A 13,448-nucleotide genomic window follows, 5' to 3' on the forward strand; every position below is an offset into this window, starting at 1 on the left:
TACCTTAATTTTGGCCCCATTAATTCCCAGAACTGGACCATCAATGATTCCTTCCCTAATAGACATTATGAAGTATATATAAAGAAATAATTTGTACATGTTGTTTGGATGTACAAATCTGAAGATTCTTTCTTTAGATCTTGAGAAATGGGATAACTAAAAGGGAAGGGTGCAGAAAAGTGTGCTATGCTCTAGGGCAGGGGTCCCCAACTACTAGGCTGTGTAGGAGCTGCAATGTGTGAATGCTTGGCAGCCACTCGCACGGAACCATCCCCTCTCCCCACCCCATCAGCAAAGCCAGAAAGGTTAGGGAACCTGTTCTAGGGAATTGAAAAAGACCCCATTCATATTCTAGATCGGGGTCCCCAATCTCTGGGCCGCAGCCCACTACTGAGCCATGACCTATTTAGAATTGGGCTGTGCGAGTGGTTGACTAGAGCGTACGTACACGCAGCTCAACTTGCACCGGCCTGTCTGCCACTCATGCAAGTCGAGTTGTGCACGCAACAGCCCACCACTTGTGCAGTCCAGGTGTGTGCCCCCCCCCCTTGAAGCCAGGCCACAAAGGTTGGGGACTGCTGTTCTAGATAATACTTCTTCCAGCAATCTGTCCACATTTAAAAACAAGACAATTTGTGTAAGAGAAAGAGGTGATTAAGATGCAGGAAATCAATAATTGACTGGCACATAAGTTGGTTAGGCCAAATGGGGTGAGCAGAATGAGAAACATGGTTTATAACTAGAGCTATTTTATTTATATCTCACATAATCTTCAGCAAGATCAAAGTGCCTTATAGAAGTTTTCTAGTTATCTTTGTTAAAGGTCTGTAGTCTTCATTGAAGGGAAGCTAATAGTTTGCTTTTCCTCAGCTATCCAGTAGGATATTAATGATATGGTTGGTGAGGAAATAACATAGTTACCAAGACCATCAAATGTTGGCATCTTCCCCATTAAAGCTTCTGGCTCCTTTAATTGGAACATGAAATCTAAATTACTGCCCAAATTTTATGTCTGTTTGCCAGGATGTCACATTACCTGTCTGTTCATTTTAACGCTGCTTTCATTTCCAGTATAAACAACCTATTCCTAGAAGTAACCAAATTCTAGATAGGTTACACTATAGATTTTCCCAGTAAGCACATGCTGGGAAATCTAGATTGTGCATGATATCCTGCATATATAAGAATTCTGGTGATTGTGTGAGGTGATGCACAAAGACATTCTTTGTTGTTATTGTAACTAGAAATCTCTTCCTCAGAGTCTCCCACAGGTTCAGTTCAAGTTGCAACAATGCATCCAGTTTATAATTTTGTTGGCTGCAAAAAAGATAGCCATTGTTTTCTTGGATTTTTTTTTTACTTCCCTGCCTAACTTATACTTCTAATACTCCCTGGAGATTTTCCTTCTAAGCATTAATCATGGCCAACTCTACTGACCCCAAACAAGATTGGTCAAGAATTTCCACCTGTTCATGTATGAACCATATGGATGGGGGGGGGAGAGCACAAGAAGAGAAACGGTAATCTCAAATTGTGACATAGAATATGATTCTATAAATAAAAGCCGAGCTCTTTCCTAAAATTTAACAAAGCACCAATCATTACACAGTAGACATTTCACCTTGCTCTGGGTAGTAAAGGTTAGAGCAAGTTTTTTCAAATTGTTTTGTGGAACCGCAGGTTTTGTGATAAACTAATGGCAAAACAGCCACGACCACAAAATGTTTACTCTGATGCAATCAATTTTCTATTATAGTAAAAGAGTTTTGCCACTTCATTGGGAGAGCTGGGATTTTTCCCTAAACGGGTTCCAAAGTCTATAAAAAAATTTTAAAACCATCATAGCAATTTCATACTATATAATTAAGCTTCATTTTCCAATTCATTTGCAATTACTGTCTATTTTGAATAACATATATTGGAGGTGGATGGGAAGGATATTTACTGCCTGTTCTTGCCCTGATCTATCTGAATATTTCAGAGACATTCATCCAAAAGGACATTGAATTTAAGGTGATCTCTCTCGAGCCTGTACACACACACACACACACACACACACACGAAAATGGGCTTGGTTGTATAGTTAGCAATGTGTTTGTGCTAATGTCTAGAACAGTGGCCCCCAACATTTTGGGCACCAGGGACTAGTTCCATGGAGAGAGGCTTTTCCACAGACTGTAACACTACGTAAAGTGGATTGGCCATACCACTTTTACACTAAGAAGGTAGCTTAATGCTTTGGATCAGGGGTATCCAATCTTGGCAACTTTAAAACCTGTGGACTTCCAACTCCCAGAATTCCCATGGCTGGCTGGAGAATTGTATGAGTTGAAGTCCACAGGTTTTAAAGATTGGTCACCCTTGGTTTGGAAGGACCCTGTGTTGAAATGTTGCATACTCTTGTTTCATGCATGCAACTTAGTGACTTGAATTAAAATCTTGATATGCAAGGGTAATGGGGCTATAAGGTGCAATTCTCTGTATTCCTGGGATTTCTTCATGCTTTTAAAACTAAATCCGATGGAAATCAGAGAGGCCCGGATTTAAAATGTTAAGAAAGAGTAGCATTTACTGATGGTTCAGTTGAAGTCTGGAAAGGGAAGCACCGCACACTTGCATGCTTGACTTGTAATTTATTATATCAGACACATATTTACAGGAAAAAAACGAAAAGAACCGACTGTCCCCAGTAGATCAGTAATTCTAATATCCAGTGAAAGAGTCAGTAACAGCAAGGCAAGTCTCAAATAAAATTACACAAAACCAATTTCTCCCTGTGTCCTGGGGAGAAATAAAATACCAAAATCTTGATGGAAATAGTATCTGCCATGCCTGTTGAAATCTCCTTTAAAAAAATATTGGCTGCATCATTTTTTAAAATGTATTTCCACTGAAAACAGGATGCTAGGCTTCTTCATGTTAGCAGTTCAACAATGGTTCCTTTTTTCTAAAAAGCAAAAATTGATTTCAAGAAACATCTCCAAAAACATTGCATATTTGGCAAAAAGCACCTGGGTCATGTGCAACCTTGCTTGGAGAATCCCAAGAGCTGCCTGCAGACAAGCAGCCTCTTGAATCGGATTTCATGGAAAATTAAGGGCATGAAGCAACCTGTCAGAATAATTAAAAGTCTGACCCTGGGCCAGACAGCTTCAAACAGATGTTGAGCTTTAGCAGGAGAATATTTCTTTGTTTTACGCTGCATTTTCCCATACAGGAAAGAACATCTGTTAGGGTGCTGCTTCAGGAGGAAAAAAAATGGCAAAGTCACTCTACTACAATGGGTTGGGGTGGGGGAGGCAGTCAAAATACAACTGGCATCTTAGTTTGAGGGTTTCTGTCTAGGGCCATGTTTGCTTCCAATGAAGTACAGGTAGTCCTCGACTTCAACTGTTCATTTAGTGACTGTTTAAAGTTAGAAGGTCACTTAAAAAGTGATTTATGACCATTTTTCATACTTAGAACCGTTGCAGTATTCCCATGGTTACGTGATCAAAATTCAGACAATTGGCAACTGACCCATTACAGGGTCATGTGATCACCTTTTGCAACCATCTGACAGTCAATGGGGAACCCAGATTCACTGAACCATGTTACTAACTTTAGAATGGCAATGTTTCACTTAATAACTGTGGGAAGACAGGTCATAAAATGGGGCAAAACTCACTTAACAAATGTCTCACTTATCAACATAAATTTTGGGCTCAATAGTGGTTGTAAGTCGAGGACTACCTGTAGCAGATAGCATGGCGTGAAGCCACTTTATTGATTCAGGATCTCTTTGCTTTCTCATGTAAAAAACTCCAACACAATCCTTGCATTTCACTCTTCTCTCCTATCTAACAAGATGATGCTTCTTGATGGCAAGATACTCACTAACCAAGTTAGGGCCTCATCTGGAATCGTCCAGCCATTCTAGAGGCCGTATAAAGCATGATCCTATTGCAATCATCAATGATAGTGGAACAGCTTTGGTAGTTGCCCTGAAGTCAATAATAGAGTTGCTGCTTGTTTGGCATATTTTCATAGGATGGGAATTTGGAAAATAACCGCCCCATCAATACTACTGCAAATATGGGCATCTTATATCCTTGGCACAACTAAAAGTAAAGCTAAATTAGTTGCTGCAAATGTAAGTGGTCTATAATGAGTTATAATCGGATGTAGTTTCACCCAGTCTTGAAATCTTACCCTAATGGTATAATAAAAGGAATCAGATAAACACAAGGATTGCGTTTATCTTGCCTCACTGTTAAGTGAACTGCTACAGAGACCCTGTAGCCACATTTTTCATAGCTCCCCACTTGCATGCCATGGACACTACCCTCCCACTTCTGCCACACAGGTCTTGAGTGCATTACTGTAATCTAATTCTGATTGCATCAAAGTTTGCCCACAAATCTATACATTTAGGATTAGTCCAATAAGTGTATTTTGTGATCATGGAATATGACTTTTTTTCCTTTTTATGAAGGGAAAAACTTGTTGAGAACTTAAGCTTTAGTTCTAAATATGGAGCCTACTGGCTGTTGAGTGGTCCCTTGACTTGGTATCTATAAAAAGACACAAGTAGGACTAAGGAACTACATTTTATTTTCAAAGTAAAAAAGTTCAGTCTGCAATGTTAATGGCAAGATCAGCTTCTGGTTGATAAGAACTTAGTGAAGTTGGAGACAGTAGAAAACTGCTTCCTTATATTTCCTTTTCAGGACTATATATAAACATTCTACATAATTTAGTATTTCATTCTTTCCATATCCTCATAAACATTTAGCTGTTCATTGGGGCTAAAACACTTTTGTCAACAAAGAGGACAATATCCCTATTGCTGAACAGGAAAGGAGCGTGTGCGTGTTTTAAGATGAAACTTAAATTGAATTGAAAACTCGCATGGACTTGAATTCAATTTCCAGATTAACAACATCTACCCAGCATCATTTCTTTGTCATTTCTAAGATTCAAAGTATAGCTAAACCTTAAATTTTCATTAATGACTTGGTATTTTGGACATTGCCGCTTCATTCACAGCCCTTCATTTCTTCTGCTCTGCTTGTTTCTTAGCTAGATATCTCCAGTGAGATTGAGCAAAACACAACAAAAATTAGTGTGTGTGGTGGTGGGACTTGATGTAGAGCTCTCTTGTCACTCTTCAGGAAGTGTAGTTCTAACCAGACCAAAGACATGATGAGCTTGTCCTGTCTTAAGAGCAGCACTAGAGAAAGAATTTACAAGTCCTCCCAACCCCCCCCCCCACCCCCAAAAAGACCCCTAGGAGTTGCATATACCATTTTTTCTTGAAATATTTAAATTTTCCATGTGTACATTCAGGGCTAGCCTATGGTTGGGTATTGGGCTATCATTAATATACAGTATGTATTATTTAAATTGGTTTATTTTATTTTTACTACATGTATGGGAGAAAGTTCTTATGAGGGCTGACTTTGTCTGCTACACTCCTTGCTTTCTGTCCATACAACCTGCAGTTAGTCATGATGCATTGGGGTGGCATATACTGTAAGCTCTAGCAGATAAACAGGTAAGATGCCATGTGTTCTTCTGCTTCAGGTAGAATTAAATATCTACATTTTATTGATATTCAGATTGGACCTCTGCATTTCTCTGGTACTAGCTCATGCTGTGTTCAGCCTTTTGGAAATTGATGTTCTGGAATGGTCTCTTGGCTAGCTTTAGCTTTTAGCTAGACTTTCCTGGATGTATGGTTAGCATTTGAGTGCTCCATTTTGTGCAGAGAATCTTGGGTTTCAGTCTTAAAACGTAACTGTCCTCTCCCATGGAGTGTTTGTATGTCTGGAAATCCAGAATTCTGTCCTACCAATGGATAAACAGCAAACTGAACTCGGTGGCTTTAGAAGCCTTCATTGACGTGGTCTTTCAGAAGTGTGGAATATGACATCCATCACTCCTGTTTAGCTATACAATTTTATTTTGATAAGTAGGAAATTATCAGTATGATTGTAATACATAGATTGTAATTAATTGTGAAATATTGATGGATATGAATATTACTCTGTGCCCTTCCCACCATGCTTACTCCTGGTAAATATCCTACCCAATGGTGTTTACATCCATAGGCATGTCCTTTGTGAATTGAATTTTGGATTACGGTAACTTCTGAACCCATTCAGTTGGGTCTTTGTTAATAAATAATGGCTAAACTAAATCCATGTTTTTGTGTTTTTCCTTCATCAGTATCCCTCAGTAGCATTCATGCCAGCAAGAGAGGCAATAAAGGATGGGCATTGGCTGTAAGACAGCCTTGCAAGAGAATGGACTCTTAAAAAATAACAATAAACTGAGGGGGTCAGTCTCTCCTTTCTCTTCAGCAGCTGCACAGGCATAACTGAAGTGAATGGAGGGTCTCAAGTTACCTCCCCTCACTCCATTTGCAGCCCTCAGGAATCAACTGCTTGAACTTGACCAGCAAGATACACAGGCCTGCATGGCCCTTTCTTGTTCTCCTCTTTCACTCTTTGTGTATTACTGTTATGTTCTGCTTTTTCTTTCTGTCTGTAACAATTAATGTAGGTAGGCAGGTTCTAAATGTATGATTGCTTTTCTTTGGGGATCCACTGGCCATCTCATTAAAAGCCTGAGTTGAGTAGATCTTTCTTTTTCTTCTTTTCAGAGAGCTTGTTATAAAACCCCAGAGTGCAGAGAGCATCTGGGTCCCTGTTCATAGGTTTGTCTCTTTTGAAACCGAGAGTTGCGTCTGCCATCTTTGCTTGCATAACTAATCATGATCAATGCAGCAGAAGCATTCTCCCATGCCTTCCTCTCTTGTGTGTCTCTTCAAATCAGATTTCTTTTCTTTTCACCCTCTTACTAACTGAAATGCCTAATGAAGACCCAAGGGATCTTGCCAAGCAAGAAATAATTAGGGACTCCGACAGAAGCCCATTGCAAAGTTTGGGCAAAGGAAGCTTTCTTGATCCCACCTTTTGTGACAGACCATCGGGGAAGAATGCCAGATGTCCTCTTTCCCAACTCCACATGTTTGGAGTACAGGAAAAAATTCCCCCAGCCTTTGGCTTGCCTGCCCAAGCAGCTGGTGCAGGGGCAGAAGCTATGCTTAATACATTTTAATTAGCATCATTAAACTCCTCAATTTGCTAATTGTTTTCCTTTTGATCTTCTATTCTGACCAAATTAATCCTCTGGGGAGCAAAATGGTTGATACGTTTGTGCTTAAATGCTTTCTAATCAGGTGAAAACTTAATTGTCATTCCCTAAATGGGACTGCTTGGCAGGCTAATTTTATGGGCAAGTGCCAAGTTGGCATTGTGGACATGTGACTCTGGGTTAACCCTGGGGTCTCTTCATGTCTTGAGTTCTGAATCTTAAAAGTTCCTTGCACAGTGCTCTACTAAGTTGGAAAGGATGACCACTTAGCTCAGTAAAGAGCCTTGAGACACCCTATTGATTTACCTGTCAGACAATTTTACTTTCAGTCACTTAAGTCTTCTTAGTTGGGAACCAGGTTTAGTTCACATCATAAGAAAGACAGTTCTTTTTGTTCGTCCTGAGGCTTCAAGGTGTGCATTTTTCTTAAGCATCTTGCCTAATTGATGCAATCCAGAGTTGGGTTGCGACCAGAATTCCCAGCCTATGTGACTATACGCTCCTGTCCCAATGCATCTGGAAGGTGCTAAATCAAAGGATGGGCTTAGAACTGCCACAGCAAAATTGGGGATCAATGGAAGTGGGGGTCCCATTTAATTTCCCTGTAACTTGTTGAATGAGATTTGCACATTCTTAATTTCCAACTGAGATGTAGAGTGACAGCACAAATACCCTAGATCAGGGTTTTTCATAGTATGGTCTGGGGGTCCCTGAGGTCCTTTCAAGGGGCCTGCAAAGTCAAGTAATTACTTTAAAATTTCTCAGTTTTAATTTCTACTGCAGTCAATATTGATAGATATAACCCACATAAACCAAAGCTCTTGGGGCTTTTAAGAATGTAAAGGGGTGCTGAAAACAAAACATTATAGAGACCATTGCCTAGATCAGGGCTGTCAAACTTCCAGCCTGTGGGCCAGATGTGTCACGTGCTAGCCATGCCCGCACCCAATTTAGTGAAGGGGAAAAAAGTCCTGATACATTGCCTGATGCCACCATGATGTAAATTTGACACCCCTGCCCTAGATGAACTGATTCTGTGGATACTATAATTATGTAGACTAGTCAGTAGATGGTACTTGATTTAAGATGCATTTGGATAGTGTTTCTTTGGCTGTTTTAAGAAACAATAGAAGTGATTGTCTTTTCTCTTGACAAGTCTATCCTTTTAATTCTTTTGCAATGCGCCCATTCTATTTATCCATTTGCTAACCCTGTGCAATTTGCCAGTGATAAGAAGAGGTTACTCTCTTCTCTGCAGGATATTTGGCTAAGTTATATGATTCATCGTTAAACTCATCCAGCCGATTTCAGCAATGCACTAGTGTGTTTGCAGCATGTTGGGGCCTGGATTGAATTAAAGGGATCAGTGAGTTGATGGAGGAACTGGTAGGAATTGGCCTCAGCACAAGGAAATAGCTTAGAGCAGTGTTTATCTATCCTGGGCACTTGAAGATGTGTGGATTTCAACTTGCAGAATTCTCCAGTTAGCATGACTGACTGGAGAATTCTGCGAGTTGACATCCACACATCTTCAAGTGCCCAAGGTTGAGAAACATCAACCTAGAGAGTTTTATCAATCCCGAATAACACTTGTTTGGTAGTATTATAGCCATCTCTAATGTCAGTTCAAGAATTATACATCTTATCCTAGCTGGCAAAATTGGATACTTTAGAAAGAGCACACATACTCAACACACTTCCTCCCTTTCATTTTGAAAAAATTGAAATATAAAACTAATTAATTTGAGCTGTTTACAATATACTTCATGTATCTCCCTTCCAATTTTTCCAAGTTATGGAAACTTCTGCCTAGATTTCCTGCACTATATTGCCTCCCAGAATACTTGGGGACTGAAGATTGAATGGACTTAGCAGGAGGAGGTAATTAATTCTGGTCCTTCGGACACAATTATGCAGCTTCAGGAGCATAAGGATGGGGAGGAGGAAGGACTGCCCAAGAAGGGGCTGGTTAGTCTTTCTAGCATTCAGGGAACTCTATTCCTTGAAGAATTATGGAATTAATCCAGAAGACACTAAAATAAACACTTCCATAAGAAAAACTTGCCACTCATACTTTCCTTTTGTTGCATAAATTAAATATGGGAATATGATCAACAGCTCTTATTTTGATACTGAAAAATCACAGTGCATTCAACCTGGAGCTTTCCAATAAATATTAATTATGTGTCCATGGCATAGGGCTCTGTTACTCAACAGATTAAAACTGTCTAACTAGATGGTGACATGAAAACCACATTGCAGCATTTGTTTTTATTTTATGTCCCAGAACCTCATTTTGTATCATTTAGACGTGGGATTATTTTCAAGACCAGTATTGTTTACTAGGCAGGCATCTTTGGTGTGTTGATGTGACTATTCCAGTGTGGTATGTTTATATAAGAATCTTGAACACTGGAAAAAAAATAAACAGCAAGTCAATGCACCAAGATTTTTGTTTCTCATTTGAAAGCCAAGTTGCAAACTGTTAAGGTTTTTAAAAATTCTGATCCCGTTTACTAATTGAGCAGAGTTCCTGTAGTTTAAATGTTAAAACATATTTTTATATTACTAACATTTCTAGATAGATATTCTTTTGATTTTGGAACTATCAAGAAATATAAATATCATTTTATGTTCCAAAGCAGCTCTTTTTTCTCTGCTTTTTTTTTTTAAAAAGGGACCCTCCCGTGCATTATTGCCAGATTGTCAGCCAATAAAATAGCATTGAAACATTGTGTTTGCAAATATGATCAATCATTGTTAATGTAACAATGTTTTACTCCATTTACTTAATTTCCTTCATTTGCATGATACATTGAATCATAAGTTAATTACAAAGACACTCAGCTAAAACATTTGGCTGATTTGTGGCTCCACCTGGTACAGAAGTGGCCTTGAGTGATATTCCTTGGCAGTTACTTTTTTTGAAGTTTAGATATGTTTGTGTAACATGCTAATCTGTATTTAAATAAATTGGCTAAAAATTCTGAAATGGACTATAGCCAACTTCACAAGACTAGGATGTTGTGTGAAGAGTGAACCAGCCTTACTTAGCATACTTATTTAAATGCTACCTTGTAATCCAGAAGTGTCTAACCTGGGCAACTTGATTTAAAGACTTGTGGACTTCAACTCCACTTCAACATGGTTGGCTGGGAAATTCTGGGAGCTGAAGTCCACAAGTGTTACGATTGCCACGGTTAGACCCCTCCCCCCCCTTCCAGTCTATCACTTTTTGCAGGATCAGATCCTAAAGATGCCTTCTTTCAAAAATCACCTAGGACAGGAAAAAGTTATTTAAAGCCTTACCGGAACATGCTTTCCTGTTCGGCAATTCAAACTAGTGACATATCAAGGTACATAGTGTAATCAGAATAGTTCTCACCTTGTTCAGTGGAATTTATTCTCAGGTAAGAAATTCATAGGTTTGCAGCAAGTCTATGGCTGGCCCATAGATTGCACTAAACCAGTATGTGGATTGTTTGCTTTTAGTTTAGCAGCTTAGTCACAATGTTTCATAAATCATGCTTTATGGCTTAGCAACCTGAGTACCTGTAGTTAAGTCCAGCTCTTGTGTTAAGTCAGTGTTTCCCAACCTTAGGCATTTTAAGAAGTGTGAACTTCCACTCCCAGAATTCCCCAGCCAACCTTGGAGAGGGGCAATTCTGAAAGTTGAAGACAACATTTATTAACATTCCCAAGGTTGAAAAAAACTGTATTGTGTTAAGCCAATGTTTTAAACCATTTTTAAATAAGTTATAATAGTTTGCTGCCCTAAATCACATCCTAATATTAATTATTAATAATTCATTCAATTTTAAGGCTGCCTAATCAAAAACGATTCCAGTGGCGCCATCATGCACAGAAGCGGAACACATTTAACCTCAACATCACATCTGTAAATCACAGAAGTCTCTGGGGAATTCAAGGGGATATAAAAACTATAAATAATAAACAAATCTGACCAGGCAATTCCTTTCCTACAGTAATGATTCACCTCTACTAGCCCAATTGTTTATGAAGCTTATTCAGCAGTTAACCCAAGAAGGGGATATTTGAACTCTTTATTTTTTCTGTATGAATATATTCAGCTACATTAAATAAATGAGAACTCCCTGCTTTTGAATTCCATATGAAAAACAGCTTCCCTCTATATATACATACAAAATCTCCTGATCCCAAAGAAATGTATTGTCTTCAGAAACAGCATTTTGACAGCACTTCTGGAAAACCTTAAAAAGTATACCAACTCAAAGATAAGGCAAGCTGACTATGCTGCTGGAATATTCCCATTCAGGCTACTGTCCTGTGCAAAAAAGGAAGAAGGAAACAACTAGGAAAGTTTCTAATTATCCAAATTGCAGCTTTCCTGAAACTAACCTAACAATCCCTGGAATTTAAGAGCGTTTGCAGAGTGGCTATACAAATTCATAAAACCACAGCTTCCTGCCTTGGAGTCATGAATGAAATATCTGCACTTTCCTGAGCTTTAAAAGCAGATACAATGATAATCTTTCCCTCCTTTCTTTTAAATCCGTCAGAGTTCCTAAATATGAGAAAAGCTTCCAGTGGTTTTCTAAAGTCTAAAAATACTAAGAGTTAAACCAATGTTACATTGATAGCCTTTAAATGATTCATTGAGAAAATGTTTGCTTTGTGTTGAATTGCAGAATTTTCTGCAGCCGTCCACCTAAAATGACTATCATCTAGTCAATAACAAAAACTCCACCTATAATCAGCAGAACAACCCAATTGTTTTAAGAATCTATAATTCCTTAAGCAAATAAACTTAAAATGCTGGAAGATTAAAACAATGCAACTCGCTACATTGTGGAAGACTGGAAAAACTATATTGTATTTGGTTTTATCTTTCAAGGATGCTACCAATTCTTTATTGACACTCCATTGTGAAATCCATTGTTGTTGTTTTTTTATTATTATTATTATTTTTATTTTTTTTAATTTGATTTATATGCCGCCCTTCTCCGGAGACTCAGGGCGGCTTACAATGTGCTCAGCAATAGCCTTCATCCTTTTGTATATTTATACAAAGTCAGCTTATTGCCCCCACAAACTGGGTCCTCATTTCACCTACCTTAGAAAGGATGGAAGGCTGAGTCAATCTTGAGCCTTGGCGAGATTCGAACCCTGCAGTAATTGCAGGCAGCTGGTCTTAATAACCAGCTTAATAACAGGGTGCCTTAAACCCCTGTACTACCAAGGCTCTTTTTGTGAGACGCAAGTGTAGTAAAAAAAAAAAAAAAACAGTCCCATTTAGTCTTCTGAGGATTGTGCTGAGAATACAATAGCTTGACTTTTATCTTTTGAGTACTGCACCTGTTGGAGAACCCTATTAATAAATAAGAACTTGCAATGTAGCCTGTGATTAAATAAAATATACCAGTATCCCCTTTGCAACTTCGTTTTGTAATAGCTGAGAACAAAACATGCAGACCACAAGATGGTGCTGCATCACCATTCTTTTAACATAGGGAGTTTTGCACGCTGAGTAAAGCTGTACTTTTGTGTGGCACCTTCAAGTTAGTGTTGTGTTCTGGTAGTTGCTTGGACAAAGTTCTCTTTAGATCTTTTGGCATGATTTTGGAAGTAGGTTTACTATTGCCTTCTCCCTAGACTAAGAAAGTTATTGACCCAAGGCTTAGTTGACACATCTAATGCCAAAGCTGAGTTCCCACACTGGATTTAACCATGCTGTGTTTCATCAGCACCTGAGTTCCCACACTCTAAATTAAAACAGAACAAACTCCATTGTAATTAACAATGTGTGCAAAGTCAGCCTGTATTTGTCCCGCTTCAGCACTTTTCTGGCATAGCCTGTTTTCCCTAGTTTACTTTCACTCTCTTATTATTTCTTACTATCAAGAGCCTTGATAGTACAGTGGTTTAGTGCACCCTGTTATTAACACAGCTGCCTGCAATTTCTGCTGGTTCGAATCTCTCCAAGGCTCAAGGTTGACTCAGCCTTCCATCCTTTCTAAGATAGGTGAAATGAGGACCCAGTTTGTGGGGGCAATAAGCTGACTTTGTATAAAATATACAAAAGAATGAAGGCTATTGCTTAACGCATTGTAAGCCACCCTGAGTCTCCGGAGAAGGGCGGCATATAAATCAAATAAAAAAAAAATTCTTAAATTTATTTGCTCCTGTATCACCGTAGAGCTACTCTAGCTTTTAACAATAAAAAGGAAGAAATGAAAAGAGTGTGAAAGGAAGATAATAGAGCAATAAACAATGAAAAAGAACACAGCGAGAAATGCAATTATATGATTACTGAGAAAGAAAGATGG

This window comes from Pituophis catenifer, unplaced genomic scaffold, assembly GCF_029215685.1.
Source record: "Pituophis catenifer annectens isolate HBS135680 unplaced genomic scaffold, rPitCat1.0.hap2 SCAF_12, whole genome shotgun sequence".
In the NCBI taxonomy this organism is placed as follows: Eukaryota; Metazoa; Chordata; class Lepidosauria; order Squamata; family Colubridae; genus Pituophis; species Pituophis catenifer.